Source organism: Vulpes lagopus, chromosome 13 (genome assembly GCF_018345385.1).
Source record: "Vulpes lagopus strain Blue_001 chromosome 13, ASM1834538v1, whole genome shotgun sequence".
Taxonomy (NCBI): Eukaryota; Metazoa; Chordata; class Mammalia; order Carnivora; family Canidae; genus Vulpes; species Vulpes lagopus.
Window position 1 is genome coordinate 31858505 of NC_054836.1, and position 20208 is coordinate 31878712.

General features: G+C 39.8%; 1 pseudogene; it reads left to right on the forward strand.

Moving 5' to 3' along the window:
• Positions 1–2027: 2027 nt before the first annotated feature.
• On the forward strand, positions 2028–7455 carry LOC121474561 (annotated as a pseudogene).
• Positions 7456–20208: the final 12753 nt, after the last annotated feature.

A 20208-nucleotide genomic window follows, 5' to 3' on the forward strand; every position in this document is an offset into this window, starting at 1 on the left:
CTTTGGCCCACAGGGGAAAATATTCTGTCTTTCAAAAGGTTTCTTTCATAAACAGGTCATTCTTTTTAAGTGGGTTTCACTGACTATGTTTATTAACATGTAGTAACACTTAAGGGAGGTTTCATTTGGTACTGAGAATAAAGCAGTGTGGGCAGCCGGCCACCCCTTAGCCTAAAAAGAAATATTGTCTAGAACAAGGCTCGAGGCACTGAGAGAGGCCAACGCCACTGCAGGTTGCTGCTTGAGTCTTGAGTCACTCAAACCAAGCAGTGCAAACAATGATGATGGTGTCCCAGAGAGCCCTCATCCCAGACAAGGCCAGTGGGTGAAGCCTTTCTTACTCACTGAAATGATTTCACCAGAGAGAAATCTGTGTCAATAAAGGGGAAGATGAAGATATTCAAGTTGATAAACAGCACAAAATTTAATTTTATAAACTGTCTTTCCATGTTTTCTTTCTGTCCATGTGGTTGAATTTTCCCTCTGTTATGTAAGCTAAACATTTTCATTTTTGATGTATGTCATGACTGAGTCTGTTAACTCTTCCTGTGATTTTCCTCCCATCTCACATCCCACTACTTGTCCTAATTTGGTCTTTTTTTCCCCCCTTGCAAGGAACAGAAATCCTTTTGATGAAGGCCATCTTTAGGGACTTCTGGACCTTAGTAAATCTTACTGTAGGATCATCCATTACATTCCTTACAAAGGTAAAATTGGGTTAGAATATTCCTCCAGAGGGGCACCCAGGAGGCTTAGTGGTTGAGCATCTGCCTTCGGCTGTGGTGATCCCAGGATCCTGGGATCGAGTCCTGCATCAAGCTCCCCATAGGGAGCCTGCTTCTCCCTCTGCCTGTGTCTCTGCCTCTCTCTCCGTACCTTTCATGAATAAACAAAGTCTTTAAAAAAAGATGCCTCCAGAGCAATCTTGAATGAACACAGTAAGTCAGGAAGGGCAACCTGCTGCCCAAGGGGTGTATGGGAAAAGGAAAGCCAATCACATCAGCCTCCAGAGTGGCCAAAAGAACTGAGTGGAGGTCACCAGCTGGGAGGCCTTTCTCCTCCTCTCCACCGGGACTTTGTCCCTGAATGCTCACCAGTACTAGGCTCCAAGCCTAGTACTTGGAGCAAATGTTCTGCTTTAATGGTAAGATACATACTGCCAGTCCTCTAAAGCTCCAACCCCTTCAGGTTTCATTCCAGAAAAATGAAATTTTGCCCTATCATATGCACTCAGAAACTAACAGAAGATTTGTTATAAATCCAGGAAATTAAACTCTGACCAACAGTCGGTGAATCAAGGCCTGTCAGGGCTTGATGAAGATCTTCAGAAGTCCTGAGCATTAGAGATAATGCTTCCCATGCCACCACCACCTGCCATATGCATTATCACTTCTGGTAAAAATCTAAACCTTGCAGTAGAAGGAATTTCAGCAAAGCTCAGACTCTTACCATGAAAATAATGCAATGCATTTCCTGAAATATCATTATTTTTTTCTTTTTGTTTGTGTCTTATTAACTGGTGATCTAAGCATGTGCTCAGTGTGTCTTTTGGGGATTTTATCCCCGCCTCCACCCACCTGTATACCCAGCAAATATTTCCCACTTGATTGGTTTGCTTATTTGTATCACAAGTTTTTCCACTGAAACAATCATGCTTAATGTGATCTTACTTCTTTTGAGGGAACTGTGAAGAAACAGGAGTAGGTTTTTCTAACATTTTAAATATAAAATCAATGTATTCATTTAAGACACACTTCTTGAGCACTAATGACGTTCCAAGGAGAACATAGGAAGTCAACCATATTACAAGGATAATTAATGCTTGAGGCAAAGTCACATGTGGACAAAACCATGAAAGACAAGCCATGAGCTGAGTGACCAAGCCATGTGACTATTTAAGATGGAGAGAAAAGCACCTAAAAGGGACAGTATTAGTCTGTTCAAGCTGCTGTAACAAAATACCAAAGTCTGCATGGCTTAAAGAATGGAATTTTTTTCTCACAGTTCTGGTGACTGGCAAGTCCAAGATGAAGGTACAGGCCAACTCAGTTCCTGGTGACAGCCCTCTTTCTGACTCATAGATGGTGGTCAGCCTACTGTATCTTCACATGATGAAGAGATAGGGAGACCTTTCTCATGTCTGTAATTCTAAAGGTACTAATCCCATTAGAAGGATTCAACCCTTATGACCTCATCTAAACTTAAAATCCCTCTCCAAGACCTCACCTCCCACTGCCATCACACTGGGATTAGGATTTCAACATATTAAAATTCAAGGGTGATGCAAACATAAATCCTTAAAAGGGACGGAGACAAAGACAACATGGAACCTTGAGGGACTGAAAGGAGACCCCCAAGACTCAACGGCAAGGTAGAAAATGGCACTCTGGCAGCAACAGAACTGGCAGCGTATTAGGAATTTTCCTAAATGCCTTCATGGCAATTTTTATTTTTTTCTGAGAGAAATAGGCCACAAAAGAAGGATTTTAGGCAAGGCACAACGTGGTCACTTTTGAGTTTTATAAATATTATCCTGACCAGGTGCCTGAGAGAGTGGACTAGAAGAGAGAAATAAGCAAGGAGAACAGTTAGGATGTCACTGAAGTATCTCAGTAGACAGTTGGCCACTACTCTTTAAGACTTTTTTGTACCAATTTTTAAAAATCCCTGAGTCATCATTGGTAGGCAGAGGAATTAGAAGAAAGACACTACCTTGCAGACACATGGCTTGAAAAAGAGCCCTTTGTGACAAGAAAGATTGGCCTTCCTCCGACATGAGGCAGACCTGTGCCAGGGGCAGGGCTGAGTTGTGGTTTCAGCCCCACTGGCCCTCTTGTGCAGGCACCCAGCATAGCACATGAACCACAGGTAAGTGTATGCACAGTGACAGTGGTGAGAGAGAGTGATGGGTTGGAGTACCTGAAGGACTGTGGGAGACTGAGATGCTTAGGACAACTCCTGAGTCCCAAGCTTGGATTTCTGAGTAAAAGCTACTGAATCTAGACTTGAATACAGTAACCCTAAGGTGATTGAGCCATCCAAATAGAATATAATACGATCAGCATGCGTCCATCAGATAGGATCTCCTTGTACTAGCCTGTAAGCTCTATGAAAACAAAGACTGTGCTTTATTTGGGGCTGCCAAGTGTGGCTGTACAATATTCAACTCATGTAGGCATAAGCATCAGCCCTAGAAATGATTCTCAATACATACCACTGAGTGAATAAGCAAAATGAAGCTCAGGAGAGGGCTCAGCATGAAAGCCTTCACCCCTCATGACAGATGATTGAAGCAAACTCTGATTCTGATCTCATCATACATGAATTTCAACCAGGGCTTGTGAAGAGTGACTTTTTTACCAGACTGGGCACTGGGAAGTAGACTGGGAAAATGGGTTAAAGGAAACAAATACAGTCAGGTGAGGGGAAAGATGGTGTAACCAGGTTACTTGGTAATTTTAAGAACACATTTTTGTCAGCTACTTAAAAAGAGAGAGGATTGCAGGAGACCAGGAAAAAGAGTAGAGAAATGAGAAAGCAAAAGAAAGAAAAGCAATCCTCTCTGCTCCATAGTTTTAATTCCCCTTTTCTACTTGGAGTAAGGAACAAACCACTGTGAATGCCTGACCGGTTTCTGATTCCACTCTTCCCACCTTCCTATATCTTCTTTCTCCCAAACATCACCATTTTCAAGGGAAGGAAGGATAAGGTTCAGGGAACAGATATTAAAAATGAGAGTCTAATTGGATGGGTGAGGAAATCTCCATGTTCAACGTCCATCACAGTGCCAATCTACCAAGTCGACAGAACTGTCACATAAGCAGCTGCTGCCTTTAAAGAATGACATCCTGTCACATCCTGCAGTAATAACAGGGCTGGACCAAGGCACAAGAGACAAGGATGTGGCATCCCATGCTTTGGTAATATCCGTGTTTCTCTAGGCCTCCAGTTTCTCACCACAAAAAAGGAGGGGCAGCATATCTGTAAGAAGCAGCCATCTACGTCGACTTTGCTGCTTTCCACCATCTGGTCAATTTCCTGTTGTCATGAAGACCCATTACTGAGGGAGAACCACACTTGGCGCTGTTGAACTACGCTCATTTGGTGAAACATGGTGAGGTTTTAATCATCTAAGACACCTTCAATTACTTAGGGGGTGGGACAAGGAGGATCACGATTTTTAGAACCCTGGAAATGTTCTTTGAGGATAAAAATTGAGTGTCAGGGGCTCTGTGAGCCTGTGCTGGGAAGCTGCTGCAGAAACTGGCGGTTCACAAAGTTTAGATTCCAATGAGGCTACAGTTTTACTATAAACAGGCACAGATGCACGGAGGGGACTTTGGGAAGCTGGTCGGTTTTCTAGTCTCCTCACAAGAGGGCAGTGCTGCTTCACAGTTGTGGCCTTTGCTCGGTAGGCCTGGGGCAGCCTGGCTGCAGGTCCCCAACATTTGTCTCGTCTCAGGCATCACCAAAGAAGTTTGTTTTGTTCAGGACCTTGTTAGAAGGAAAATCTTAGCAAAAGTTATTATCTTTTGTCTTCTCAGAAATTTACAGAGTGATTCTGGAATCATAAATAGCCACAGATTCTCTTACTTCTACCCTGGAAATGAAGGGAATTAAGAGCATCAGTTGGTTAGTGATAGGATAAATGCAATTAGTGAAATCCCTTTTGATGACCTACTGCACATTACAGGCACTTCTGGAGATTGTAAAAGTTTATGAGAGACACGTGAGTGCTTAGTACACTTGGTATCCTTGAGACATGAAACTACCCTCAGGGGATAGCTCAGGTATATTTAACAGAAACATATTTTAAAGAACTATTTTAAGTCTTATAAATATGACGATGTGGGCAAAGAGAAATTGCTAATCAAGTTTCAGAATTATAGTGACTGAAGTCTAAAGAATAACGTGTTTTCCAAAACGCTCCTTTTGGAAATGAATGCTTTTGTGTGCCTGTCTTAATATGCACCAACCAAGAATTTTTCACTGGTGACTTACTACAGATGCATGCATATACACACATACATGCTCTGCGTTCTCTAATGAGATTAAACTCAATTTCAGAACTGAGTTCAAATTTTGAACAGTTACAAAAATTTGCCTATGTGGCCTTAACATTCTCTCTATATTCTTCAGGTCAGAACCATCATCTTTTCTGCTAAACCAAATTTGAGAGTACATTTTCGAGAGCTATTTCAATCAAACTGAAAGTTCATTCTTGGACAAAAGGGAATGTGCTCCCTAGCAATTCACAATTCAAAATTTAAGAAAACAACTCCAGAGGCACCTGGCTGACTCAGTCAGAGGAGGAGCATGCTACTCTTGATCTCAGGGTCAGGAGTTTGAGCCCCATATAGGGTGTAGAGATTACTTATATAAATATTTTTTTTTAGAAAAAGAAAGAAAAAAGGAAACAACCCCATTTATAATAGAATTGAAAACAATAAAATACTTAGGAATAAATTTAACAAAAGAATCTTTAAAAAGAGAATTGCTAGGCTTATACACTGAAAACTGCAAAATATTACTGGAAATTGAAAAAGATCCTACTAAATAAAAAATGTCCCAAGGTCATGGATCAGAGGATATTAAGATCTTCTGAATTTGTTAAGATGGCAAAACTCCAAAGATTCATCTTCAGATTCAACATAATAAAGTCTCAGCTGGCTTTTTTGCAGAAATTGATAGGCTCATCCACGCGTGGGATCCAGAATAGCCAAAGCAACCTTGGAAAAAAACAACAAAGTTGGAGGTGTCACACTTCTTTATTTTAAAACTTACTACAAAGCTACAGTAATCAAAACTGAAGTATTGGCATAGATATAGACATAGAGATTAATAGAAATGAGAACCCAGAAGTAAATTCATACACTTATGATCAATTGATTTTTGAGAATGGTCTCAAGACAATTCAATGAGGGAAGAAGACTGTTTTCAACAAATGGTGCTAGACAGCTGTTAATCACATACAAAAGAATGAATTTTGACCCTATTTCACACCATGTACAAAATTAATTCAAAATGGATTAAAATGTAAGAGGTACAACTAAGGCCATACCTGTTAGAAGGAAACAGAAGTCTTTGTGACCTTGAATTGGGCAACAGTTTCTACGATATAACATCAAAGCACAAAGCATGAAAGGAAAAATAATGCATAAACTGACAAATTTTTTTAAATTTTGTGACTCAAAGGGCACTATCAAGAAAGTGAGATGATAATCCAGAGAATGGGAGAAAAAAACCACAAATGACATATCACATAAGGATATAATGTCCATAATATGTAAAGCACTCTTAGAGCTAAGCAATTAAAAGATAAACAATCCAAGTTTTGAATGGTCAAAGTCTTGAACAGAGATTCCTCTAAAAAAATACAAATGACCAATAATCACATGAAAAATACCCAACACAATTATTTAGTCATTAGGGAAATGAAAATCAAAACCACAAAGAGATACACTTCAGATCCAATAGGATGGCTGTAATAATATTTTAAAAGACAATAACAGGAATGGGGTGCTACATGACCCCATCCCAGGGCATGATGGAAAGAAGGGTCTCCTGTCCTGCTTGATCCTTTGCCCATACCCCATCAGCAGGTGCCAGCCTGAGCCCAGTCTTCTCATCCCTAGTAGATAAAAGAGGACCCACCCACAGACCCGAGCCCATGAAGGGGGATCCTATCCTCTGTCTCTGGCAGGAACCAGGTACTATGGTAGCCTTTGAAGATTCAATATGCAAGATAAAGTCCCCATCATTATGAAGTATATATTCTAATGGTGGAGATAGGCCTCAGGAATGCAAGCTGCAAATGAAGTATATCACATTTTTTATGACATGATCATTTGGAAATGCCCTCACCAGAAGAAATCAAGAAAAGAAAGAAGGCTGCTGTTCTTTGTCTCAGGACCAACAAATAGTGCATCGTTGTAGAAGAAGGGAAAGGAATCTTGGTTAGAGATGTTGGTGTAACCATAACTGATCCTTTCAAGCAGTTTGTGCAAATACTTCCTGTAAAGATGTCACTGTGTTTTGTATGATGCAAGCTTTGAAGCCAAGGAATCCAGAAAAGAGCAGTTGATGGCTTGTGTGTGCGTGTGTGTGTGTGTGTGTGTGTGTGTTTAACCAATTTCCAGACCTGAGGTGATGGTTATGCCTCTGTCCTTGGACCTTCAAGTTGAGAGGAATAAGAATCTGAGAGACTTAGAGATTGCTCTCTCCCTGGTTTCCAAGGATAGAAACTGCCTTCTGTGAGAGGATTGGACTAGGGCACCAGAACTAGCATCTCTGAAAACTAAAGTGATCTATGCAAGCTCCCAGGATACAATCAAAAAGAAATTTCAAAGCATAAAACACAAAGGTCAAGCAAATGGACCAGAAGACCTCAATGGGGCTTGTATTGCTGAAAAGCTAGGTGGATCTTTAATTGTAGCTTTTGAGGATGCCTTGTAGACCATCATGCAGTGCCACAAAGTGAAAGGTTCTATGTTTAGTGTTGTTATATAAGTAAAACAATATGTTTAGGCCAGGGTCTCACTGAAGGGTCTCACTATCTAGTCATCTGTTAGAGTAAATGAAATATTCTACGAATATGTACAAATGGTCCTAAATAAGTCTAAAATCCGAAGATGTATTGGTGTTAAATTAAATCCTTATTGGCCAAATGCCTGTTTCAATGAGTTGGCTTGTAAGGTTTTTGTTAAACTCGTGGTTTTTAATAATGCAGTTCACAAACCAGCACAAAGCCTTATGAAGAGAATTACTGCATCTTTGTAACCTCAGCAGTTACTTTGTTTCCTTTGCTTAGAGAATTGATCATAATCTGGTTATAATTTCGGTCCCAAATTCTCTATTCTCTGTTGAGCTAAAGTGAACCGTGGAAACTAAATCTCTTCACTACATGTCACAGCACTAATATACTAACTACAGTGAGATTAAGTCAGACAGTCTTTTAAATCTAGCAAATGTGTGATAGAGACTGCTCAGAACTATGCACACTTCTCATTAAGGGGGGCACGTGTTGTGATGAGCAATGGATGTGCTATGTAACTGATGAATTGCTAAATTCTACTCCTGAAACCAATATTACACTGTATGTCAACTATCTATAATTCAGATAAAAACTTGAAAGATGAAAAAAAAGGAATTGTGCACACTTCTAACCAGTTGAACTTAGAAGTAGCTGTATTGGCTTTATTATTAAAGGTAGCTTAAAAAAAAGACAGTAACAAATGTCAGCGAAGTTGTGGAGAACTCTCAGACATTGCTGATGGGAATGTGAAATGGTAGTCATTTTAGAAAAGAGTTTGGTGGCTCCTCAAAAAGTTGAACCCAGCAATTCCATTCCTTTGGTATATACCCAAGATAATGAAAAACATGCCTTCACACAAAAACCTATGCACATATGTTCAGAACATCATTATTTATAATAGCCAAAAGGTGAAAACAATCTAAATGTCCATCAACTGACAAATAACTAAATGCGGCATGGAGTATCTGTACAATGGAATAGTATTTATGCATAAAAAGGAATGAAGTACTGAATGAAAATTTTCACTAAATGAAGACCGCACTCACAAAAGACCACATATTATGTTCCATTTATATGAAATTTCCAGAAAAGGGGATCCCTGGGTGGCGCAGCAGTTTGGCGCCCGCCTTTGGCCCAGGGCGCGATCCTGGAGACCCGGGATCGAATCCCACATCAGGCTCCCAGTGCATGGAGCCTGCTTCTCCCTCTGCCTGTGTCTCTGCCTCTCTCTCTCTCTCTCTCTGTATGACTATCATAAATAAATAAATAAAAATTAAAAAAAAAAAAAAAATGATTAAAAAAAAAAAAAAAAAAAAAAAGAAATTTCCAGAAAAGGCAAATCTGCTGGCGCAGAAAGTAAATTGGTGGTTTTCAAGGGGTAGGGTAGGGAGGAATGGGAGTGACTACTAATGGGAATGGGATTTTCTTCTGGGATGATGAAATGTTATGGAATTAAATTATAATGATGATTGCAGAGCTTTGTAAACACACTAAAAATCATTGAGTTTTATGCTCTAAAGAGTGAATTTTATGGTATGTAAATTATATTTCAATTAAGAGAGCAACAGAGAAAAAGAGAATGGGTTTGACAGAATGTTCCCAACCATGAAGGAGATGGAAGTAGGTCATTAAAATGCTAGAATAAAGAGTAGCATCATAAATTTGCTCTCAATCCAGGTCCCAATAACACTGTTTACTGAAGACCAAGGCCTGCTTTTTTCTAAATACACTGATTGGGAAACAAAAGCTTATTGACCTAACTCCCCCCACAAAAAAATAAATAAATAAACAAATAAATAAAAATAAAAAAACCCAAGTGGTTACATAGTTTCTGTTTTTTTTTCAGCAAATATTTATCTTACTATTTAATATAAACTAATACCCACTAACAGGAAAATTGACTAACAGTAATGTATAAATGCAATGGAGTGTTACACAGCAGAAAAAATGAGTGGATCTGTGCTACATTAGCAAAAACTTGACCAAAAAGCTTGACCAAATAACAAGACTATATATAGTATGAGATCATTTATATAAAATTTTTAAATGCAAAGCAATACTGTACACACACACACACACACACACCACATACCACTTAAGGATATATATACATATAAAATATGTATATATATATCCTTAATTACATATATATATCTCTAAGTATATAATATATACTGTATAATATATGCACAATATATTAAGAAATTAAGTATTAAGGATATATATACATATATTACATAGTATAATATATACTAAAAGGATTAAGTATTGAGTATGAGATCTATGTATACATGTGTGTATATATGCATATATATATATAGTATTAAGTTCACACAGTGATAAACATCTGACTAAAGAATAAGAAGAATAGGAACCCTATAAGGGTAACTTTTTATTCTGTTATTCTTTGTGCTTTGGATCTGTTAGAAACTTTCTACTACAAACTTTAAAAAATAAAAACAATTTTAAGAAGTAATCATCATAAGGGCTTTATTGTTTGCCTTAAAATCACAATACACAGGGATGAAGCATTGGGAGCTGCTCTAAAATACTTTGCGACCCTCCAGGGGCAAGTATCAAAGCTTTAGAATATTTTCAAAAATGAGAGCAAGAAACCGAGAGGTGGCCTCTAGGATTCTGTTTCCGTGTCAGTGGCTGAACATCTTGCTTGTGTTTGAAAACTAATCAAGAGCCCGGCCGTGAACAGATTCCCCGCAGGACTCTCTCTGGCACCCCGTCGTCCCCCAGCCCACTTTCCCAGACTCGCACCTATTTGCCACCTGTTACAGGGCTGAGCCAGAAAGTGGTCAAACCTTTGATCAAGCGATGCAAAGACTGCTGTTAATTTAAGTGTTTGCCAGTATGTGAAAGACCCTGAAGTATACTGTGCCCATATGAAACCAGTGTACTCAGTTGAAAAGTAAAAAAATCAGTGATCTACCATTGTAGCTCCTATGACAACTTATCTAGCTGCTTGTACTGATTTTTTCCTCCAAATTGAGCATATTTAACATAATTTGGGGACTTTTTAAAAGCGCTAACGTGTGTCTGCATGTCTGTATCTGTGTTTGTGTGTCTGTGTCTGTCTCTCTGTGTGTCTTATGAATATTTAAGGGGGTTAGTTAATGTATAATTTTTAAATTCAACCCATTAAAGTCATTGCTATGCAGGTAACACCCAGAAGCGAGAAGCCCTGAAAAAGCTGAGCGGTCAAAATCCCCGTGCAGCTGCAAGCAGACAGCCTGGCATCTGGGCACTCTGGTCGGGGGCATGTCTGCTAGCGGCCCGCTAGGAACAGCGCAGCAGAATGGACTTCTGGGGCATGTCCAGCCCCAGATATCTTTTTCCCTGTCGAAAGCCGGAGAGATTCATCGCATTTCTATCTGCCCAGCATTTGGAAGGAGCAGTGCTGCTAAGGATTTTAGCTGATTGCATTGGCACTAGCAGAGAGCCCCTGACTGACAGCCCTGCAGGGCTGCACGGCTCCATGCACACATGCAGTCCAGCCGATGACATCTTCCTAATGAAAACCAAAAGGTATTTCTGCATTTCAACTACTCCAACCATGGCAAACCAGACCTCAAGTCCTCCCTTATTTAAAAAAAGTTGCTGACCTGGTTAAAGGGAAGTGCAGAAGCAAATTTGAAGACAATGCAGGGTCAAGTAAGAGTAGGAAAGGAACGAGACTAAAGCCAGATGGAATCCCTCTCTTAGTCTCTATCCTAACTTAATTTTAATGGTATTTTTTTTTAATTAAAGCAGAACATGCCTATGGAAAAGTACATAAGCTATACAAGTACAGCCTGATGAATTTTCTCAAATCAGGTACACCTAATGACCACAAACTGATCCAGCATCCCAGAAGCCTCTTCCATGCCTCATTGTCCCTAGTTCTCCACCAAAGCAACCACAGGTCTGGTTTCCACTTGCCTTTGAATGCTCAGCAGAATCACACACAATGTACTCTTGAGTGTCTGGCTTCTTCTGCTCTACATTGTTAGTGCGATTTACCCCGTTCTGTGTGACAAGCTGGTCGGTCGTGGGATGAACAAACTACAACGAATGCTGTCCTAGTCTGAGCATTTGCTCATCTCGGAAGAACCCACAGTGCTTGAGCTGACCTAGATTTTTCTAAAATCAGAGGGCTCCTTCTGGTCATTCCAGTCATTTGCAGTGCTAGCAGCTCTGTGCTAGCAGGCTGGGGCCTCCGAGGTTGGAACACTGAAGAAACATTTACTTCTCATTTTTAATTTCAAGGGATTTCGATGCACTGGGTCAAGTCATTCCAAATGTCTTCTTTTCTCTCTTTAATGCTGATAGAATATACAGTAATATCCTTTCTCCAGCCAAGATACTGGTGAATTTTGCCAAGTTTTCTCTTTTATTCATGATCAGTCTAAGTTTATCCATTTTGCTAGTTTAAAAAAAAAAAACTTTTGGCTTTGTTGAATCTCTTAATTATGCATTGCTTTTCAATTTCATTAATTACTGCTTCTCAATGCTGTTTTCTTCTCCTTGCTTTAGTTTGATGTCTTTTCCTAACTTTTGAGATGCATGCCTTGATCATTGATTCTCAGCCTCTTTTTTGAATACATTGTTTCCTAAATTAAGTTTTTCTTTTCATCTTTGAAACCATCCTTCAGTACCCTAGACTCTGGGATGCTGGGACTTTTATTACTATGCACACTACATTTCTCCTCCATTCATCATGGAGACTCTGTAAATACGGGGTGCTGAGAAGATGTAGCATGGTGGAGGAAGAAGGGCGTGGCTGTCTCTGCCCCCTCCCACCCTGAAACACCGCCTGTCAACAGCCAGTCCTCTCAGCAGCACTCGGGGTTCGGTCCAGCCTGCTCATCTCTCCTCCGCTCATCCTGACTCCATAGGGGACCTTCCCAAACTTCCTGGTCTAACAATCTCAATTTCTTCCCCTGTCCCCTCAGCCCTAGGATGGAAGCTGCTTCCTGCAATTATCAGCTCTGTGTTTCCTAAGTGTCCCTATGAGCTTCCTCTTGCTTAACTCTGACTTCTATTCATTTCATTCTGCTAAAATAGTTGATTTGGTTTGTCTTCTGACTGCACTCTGCATGTAGTTGTCCCAAAGCACACGTAACAAGAGAAGTGAAGCATATTCGAAAGTGGTGCAAAATCTCATTTTCCCCTCTCTCCCAAATTGCTTTTCCTCCTCCATCCTATATCTTGGTGGAGAAGCAACTAAGCCAGAAGCCAGAAATCTGGGAGTGCTCTGACATTTGGTGTCTCTCTCTCTCTCTCTCCTTTAGACTCTATAGCCAGTCTGCCATCAAATTCCATTCCTTCAGGGACTCCTGGGGGTTTCAGTCAGTTAAGCAGCCAACTCTTGATTTTGGTTCAGATCATGATCTCAGAGTCATAGGATCAAGTCCCAAGTGAGGCTCTGGGCTCAGCACAGAGTCTGCTTGAGATTCTCTCTCCCTCTACCCCTCCCCCTACACACTCATGCTCTCTCTCCCTCTCTCTAAAATAAAGAAATCTTTTTAAAAAAAATTCCAATGCATCTGACTCTTATTTCCCTGAAATCTCTTCCCTCCTTTCCATTTTCCCAGCCACCATTTTAATTCAGGCTCGAGTCATTTCTCATTAGGCCTATTTAACTAGTCTTCCAGCCTGTGGCCTCCTTACATACCAATCCCTATCCTGTTACCAAAGTCATCCTCCAGAAAAGCAAAGCTGCTGTCTTTAAAGACATTTCAGGGGTGACTGGGTGGCTCAGTCAGTTAAGAGGTCGGCTCTCGGTTTTGGCTTGAGTCATGATCTTAGAGTCATGAGATCAATCCCTGTGTTGGGCTCTGAGCCGAGTGGGGAGTCTGTTTGAGATTCTCGCTTGCCCTCTCCCTCTCCCCGTTCCTCACCCCTCACCCACACCCATGCTCCCCTATATCTAAAAAATAATAATAAAAAATTTAAAAAGAAGACACTTCAGAGGCTCCCCATTCTACAGGGTAAAGCCCAATGCCTCAGTACCACCTTCATCTTTTAGCCTTTTGTGGGCTGATCTTTGCCCATTCCCTTAGCTTCATCTGTCACTAATCCCCATCTTCCACAAGCAAATCCTGCGCACCCCACACACTATCTCCCAGGATGCCTGTCTCATTGGTCTGTGAACAACTCAAGATGGAAAGATATGGCTTACCCATCATTACAGACTTGGCAGTGAGGGCATTCAATAAGCTCCCATGAAATGAGAAAATGACATTCCATGTTTCTATATAGTTTTCATATTCATAATTTTGGATAATTAACCATACTAGTTGTGATGGTAATTTTATGTGCCAACTTGACTAGGCTACAGTACCCAGATATTTAGTCAAATATAATTCTCAATATTTATGTGAGAATTTTTTTTAGATGAGATTAACGTTTAAATAAGTAGACTTTGAGTAAAGCATATGGCTCTCCATATGTGGAGTGGGCCTCATCCAATCAATGGAAGGCTTTAGCAGGAAAAACAAAAACAAAAACAAAAAACAGGGCAGCCCCGGTGGCACAGAGGTTTAGCGCCGCCTGCAGCCCAGGGCGTGATCCTGGAGACCCTGGGTGAAGTCCCAGGTCGGGCTCCCTGCATGGAGCCTGCTTCTCCCTCTGCCTGTGTCTCTGCCTCTCTCTCTCTCTCTCTGTCCCTATGAACAAATAAATAAAATCTTTAAAATATATATATACATTTAAAAAACAAAACAAAAACACAACCTTCCCAGAAAAGGAGGAAATTCTACTAGCAGACTATCTCTGAACTCAAATTGCAACTTTTCCCTAGGTCTCTAGCCGGCTGGCCTACTCCACGGATTTTGGACTTGAAATCCAATCACATGAACAAAGTGAGCCAATCTCTTAAAATTAATCTCTTTACACACACACACACACACACACACACACACACATCTTGGTTCTATTTCTCTGGAGAATTCTAATACATTGGTTTTGTATTCGAAGTTTGACATCACAAATACAACTCGATACTGATAATTTTTATCTCAGATAATTATATAAGATTAATATGTAGGAGTATATTTCCATTCAAAGGGGTAAAAGTTACAGTGGCTCTTAATAAATATTTTCTAATCTCCATCCAAAAAAGATCAGACCAATATATAATGCTTCAGTGTTGTATAAATGTTATGTTGGTCCCTACAGCAAAATCCACACGTTTCACATTTTAATTTATGATTTTTTAACTATTCTCTGGGTAGAATATGGCTCTGTACATTTACTTAGTGGATATGTTTCCTATTAAAACATTTTTTAAGGATTTTATTTATTTATTTGAGAGAGAGAGAACATGAGCAGAGTGAGGAGCAGAGGGAGAGGGAGAAGCAGACTCCTCACCTAGCAGAGAGCCCAACGTGGGGCTCGATTCCAGGACACCGAGATCATGACCTGAACTGAAGGCCGGCGCCCAATCAACTGAACCATCCAGGCTCCCCAGGTATGTTTCCTATTTAATAAACAACTCGTTTATATATCATTTGCCCATTTGTCCCCATAGTTTCAGAAGTGTAATATGATTTCTTCACTTCAACATGAGTTATGACAGGATAATCATTGTAATCAATAGATCCAAGTATGTCCTGGTTCAAGGATATGAGGAATCGTGCTTTCTTATGCAGGTCAGCCCCTGCACAATTACCAGGATCCCAGGCTGTAGAGGCTCTGCTATCTTTAGTCTGTAAGCTCCAAAGTTGCCCCGGGACACATTTCCCTCACAGTCAAGCAAAAAGAGAGAAGAGAAAGAGAGGGGTGTTCTTAGAAGTTTTTAGGCCAGACCTGGAAATGGAACTCTTATCTCCACTGTCAAACCATTTGGTAAAATCATCATATGGCAAATTCAATGCAGAGGTTCTGGAAATGCAGTCCAGCTGCATACTCAGGACAGCAAGGGTAACACAGATTGTGAGTAGCCAGCACCCGTCTCTGCAACAGTATGCAATCTGCTGTGCCCAATGTTGACAACGTGGACTCTGAAGGCAGACACACATGTGACTATCCTATCAAACAAGGTATTTAAACTTTCTGATCCTGAGGTTTTTAATTTTTCCAATCTGGCCATAAAAATAAGGACTTTGTAGGGCAGTTGTAAGGATTAAATTAGACAAGTATGTGCAAGATCCTGGCATAGAGTAGGTTTATAATACATATCAGATTCCTTCTATAATTTTCTGTCATATTTTGGGTAGAAGTGCATTTATGTTTTGATCTTTTTGTCATTTGCATTCATGTTCTTCTGTTTGGGGATGTAAAAAATGTGTTTTTTATGAAATTCTAAGGCCTCTTTTAATTTGTGATTTCTCATAGTGTTTGCAGGAGTGTCAAGCTATACTTCTGCCCATTGTTGAGAATGACTGCTCTGTATCTTCTAGGTTGCCTACGGTCTGAGTTTGTATTTTCTTCTTTGATTTTTCTGTACTGCAAGTTCTGGAACAGTCTCTAAACCCTTCCCAATGTCTAATTCCAAAAATCAAACTGTGATATAGAACAAATATGTCTCCTACTAGCCCATTTCCTGTCGGTCTTTATGTCCAATTTTTTTCTTGCCCTAAGAGTTGCCTGTCCTCCACATCCCCATCCAGAATGCTCTCTAGATTTCCTCCCTGCCAACATTTGCCCTCAGCAAAACAGCTCAATTATGTCAAAATGACTGCAAGATATTTAAGCAGTGATATAGACTTTGGTGGAAAACAATCACCTGGGGGCTGATTGAAATGTAAATCCCCAAAATTTTTGATCCAGATGGTCTTGGTACAAATCTGTGTTTTAACTGAATACCCTAGGTGATTTTAAAACAGATACTCCCACACTTAGAAAAAGTGGCTGAACTCCTTGCAGAGACATTTACACATAAGATCTTAAACTGTGCAGGAGAAAAAAGTCATAATAACATTATTTCAGGCACCTAACAATGGATAAGAAAGCTCTTCTGCAGAGAGTGTAGGTTTCCTCCTGCCCTAAAAATTGCATATATTCTTTATAGTTACTGGTACTATAATCACTTTTTTTTCCTACAGGTAAGAATAAATACTCAGTCTGTGGCCTTATCAGAATCAAACCAAGTGTTTTCCAATCTATTACTGCATGGGCTGTGTGATTTAGAGTCTAAGAAGACTAACATGATTAAACCTCTCAATTGCATTGTGAGGTGTTATTCTTATAGCGAAGGGGGGGTGGGAATCAAGTAGAAATAGCAAGTTCTATTTCTAACTGTGCCTCTCTCCGAATGCTCCAACCACTTCAGTCTTATTGTTGAGTCCTCTAATAATTTTTCTCATTCTTAAGATGTTGCTTTCATTATCTTCTAAAAGAAAATACAGACATTAAAATAACAAACAATCATTTCATTTCTCACAAGAATTACATTTCCCAAACCTCCTTACTGCGTTGAGTATGTAAAACAGAAAACATTTTATGACACACAGTGAGTGTGACAATGGAATTGCAAGGCCTCACAGGGTCAAGTTACAGGGGTGGCTTAGTGTAGGACCTGACACACTTCACCCAGAGTGATTGCCATTTCAAGCGTCACCCTACAGAGGCGTGATCTTCAAAGAACCAAGAGGAAAGAACAATCATGTAAATAATATTCCAACATGGAAGTGAGTGCATAGGGCACTATCTGTGCCTCTGATAGAGGAAAGCAGGCCAAAAGACTATGGGAATAAATATTATGTTAAGGACCTTCTAAGACATCTAGAACAGAATTATTAGTGGCTCTGTTTGATCATCAAATGAAAGGCTGTCATAAATCAAGAAGATGAAGGACAGTTTTCATCCAGAGGACTGAAAAGTCTTCCAACATCTGGTCTGGAAAAGATTCAGTGGCGTGAGTGTAATTCGGATATCCTACTGGAAAGTAGGATTGAAAGATTGCAGTTGGTGCTTGTCTTTTCTCAAGGTACAGGGATTAATGACCAGATAGGAGAGCTAATGACTCAACCAGAGTGGATTATTACTCAGCCTGACTGGCAGAAATCCCTTTGAGGCTATCCTTTGTCCCACATTGTTCTAGTTATTAAATTAAATTTTAAAATAGTACCTGCTTTTCCTTAAAGGGAAAATTCACCTGTATTTTCCTCCACCCCACCCTACTTGTTCTTTTTTTTTACTTAAATTGTGGCAAAATACACATAACATAAAATTTCCCACCTTAACCATTATTAAATGTGCAGTTCACAGGCATTAAGTAGGTCACATTATTGTGCCTCCCTGCCTCTATTTATTTTTAAATTATTAAGCAAATACTGCACTAATCTGAGACAAAGTAGAAGGTCTCAGTAATTGTGAAAAATGGTGCCTCTGGCTTTATCTCTACATGTAATCTTAGGACTAATAGAATCCTTGAGGTGCCTCCCCATAGACATTTTTCCCAACACACATGCACACACACACACTACATAATGAATTCTGGAGTCCCAGAGGAGTCTCAGATGGTGTGGATGCCACTCATTCTATGTTCTATCCCTGCCAGAATTGCTGGTAGCAGAGTTTCCAATCCACCAAAGCAAAGCCACAGATTCCTTCCTTCTATTACACATTTCCCAAAACACAGTCATTCCAAGTCACTAGCAGCTCAGTGAGACTTTTTGTGAACTCCTCCCTTTTTCTTCTGCTCAAAGCCCCTTCCCATCAAATCAGTTTTGTGAGCTGGGTCGGAGAAGACTCCAAATGACAATTGTCATGTTATCCTCTGCTCCAAAGCCAGAGGCTTGTTATAAGACCAGGCCTGTGTCTTCTGATTGTCTCATTAGTTAGGACAAGTATCATTTTTCTACCACAAATATGCACTGCAGAAGCCTCTGCCACAATATCAAGCATCTCCAGACATGTTCAAAGCCAAGGCGAATGAGGTAAGGTTCCAACTTGGATCTCCATTCTACTTCCCTACCATAGGCTAGTGGTCTCTGATCTGTAAGCATGTGCTTCTAGAGTTGCTTTATCCAGAATTAGAAGTACATTGTCTGCATGGTTTGATATTCATAATGACTTATTTGCTAGCCATGGAGAAAAGAAAGTGAACCCTTATACACTTCCCAGCTCCTAAATAAACAATAACTTGAAGGAGTCACCATATTACACCATATCAAACTGAAGCTTGTACTCACTTCTCAAGCACTACTGCGTGGAAATCTCCAACAGCCACCAAAGTCAAAATAGTATGATGGAGAAGGTATAGGAAATGCACATGGTGTCAAACTGCGTCATATTGCTCTATCACTACAGCCTATTCTGTTACTACAAATAATAAAAATGCCTCACATTTATTTATACAGTCTGTAGATAGGCAAGGTTTAATTTAGATGTTCATAGCAACCCTTGTCAAGTCAGTAGGGTAAATACCATCACCTCCATTTTACAGATGAAAAGCTGTTAAGCAACAGGCCCTGAGAGAAAATGGATGATAAGTGGCACAGCGATGGTGACTGAAGCCTATAAAATTATGATAATGCCTCAATGGGAAATATGAAAAAAGGCAAATTGATCCCCAGATTATTTCACTCCTCACTAGGTTCCAATTCCCACCCACCTTGGCCAGCTCACTTCCAACATTTATAGTTTGCACCACCAGCTCTCCCTTACAGACAACAGAACTGAGATATATTTATGAGTGTCACAGAGAAAGAAGTCAGTGGAAGAATTGCAACAAAGATATGAGTTTGGGTTCCTCCTCAAGAAGATGTTGAGATCTGACCAGTAAGACCTCATTGCCTAAGAGCAGCAATTTTCAGAGTTAAAGCAACTACAGTAATAGGCCATGTTGTAATTAGCACAAACACAAGCAAATGACATAGTGGGTGAAATTTGCCTTTGAAATTTTTTTAAGCTTGAGCAATAGAGCTACCAAGTCACCAAATCCTAACAGTTTTCTTTGATAATTTACTAGAAAACTGCAACTTCTAGTGATAACAGAGGCTCTTGTCATCTGGTACAACATTAGAAGCCAAACTGGATGAATTGTACAAGCTATAGATCAGAATAATCTGCTTAATGCATCAGCATAGACTCTCCATATAGCTGTCCTGAGAATAAGCTAGACAATCTGACCCCACCATTTAACTCTGCCATTTTATTTTATTTTTTTTAAGATAAACAATTTTTATTTTTTAAATTATTATTATTTTTTTTAGATTTTGTTTATTTATTCATAGAGACACAGAGAGAGAAAGAGAGGCAGAGACAGAAGCAGGCTCCATGCGGAAAGCCTGACGTGGGACTCCATCCAGGGTCTCCAGGATCACGCCCTGGGCTGCAGGCGGCACTAAACCGTTGCGCCACCGGGGCTGCCCTAACTCTGCCATTTTAAACCAGGGATCTTTTAATTTTACTTTTAAACCTTGCCACTTACTCTTTGCATGACTACCATCACCAAAATGATATAAAGAATGTGAAATTCATTTGTCATCTAATCCTGAACAATACAGTAATCTTGAAGGATACTGTTTAAAATCTTCCCACAGATTATAAAAGAAGTAGATACAAAACATAGGTTAATTACCAAATTATTAGTAAATACTTATAAAAGAAATAATTGCACTATTTTTAAAATGCTGGATTTACTATTGAGATAGAAAAAAGCAATGTGAAAACAGAAAAATCCACTTTTGATAAAAAAAAACCTGACAGATTAATAATATCTTTGTGACAATGAA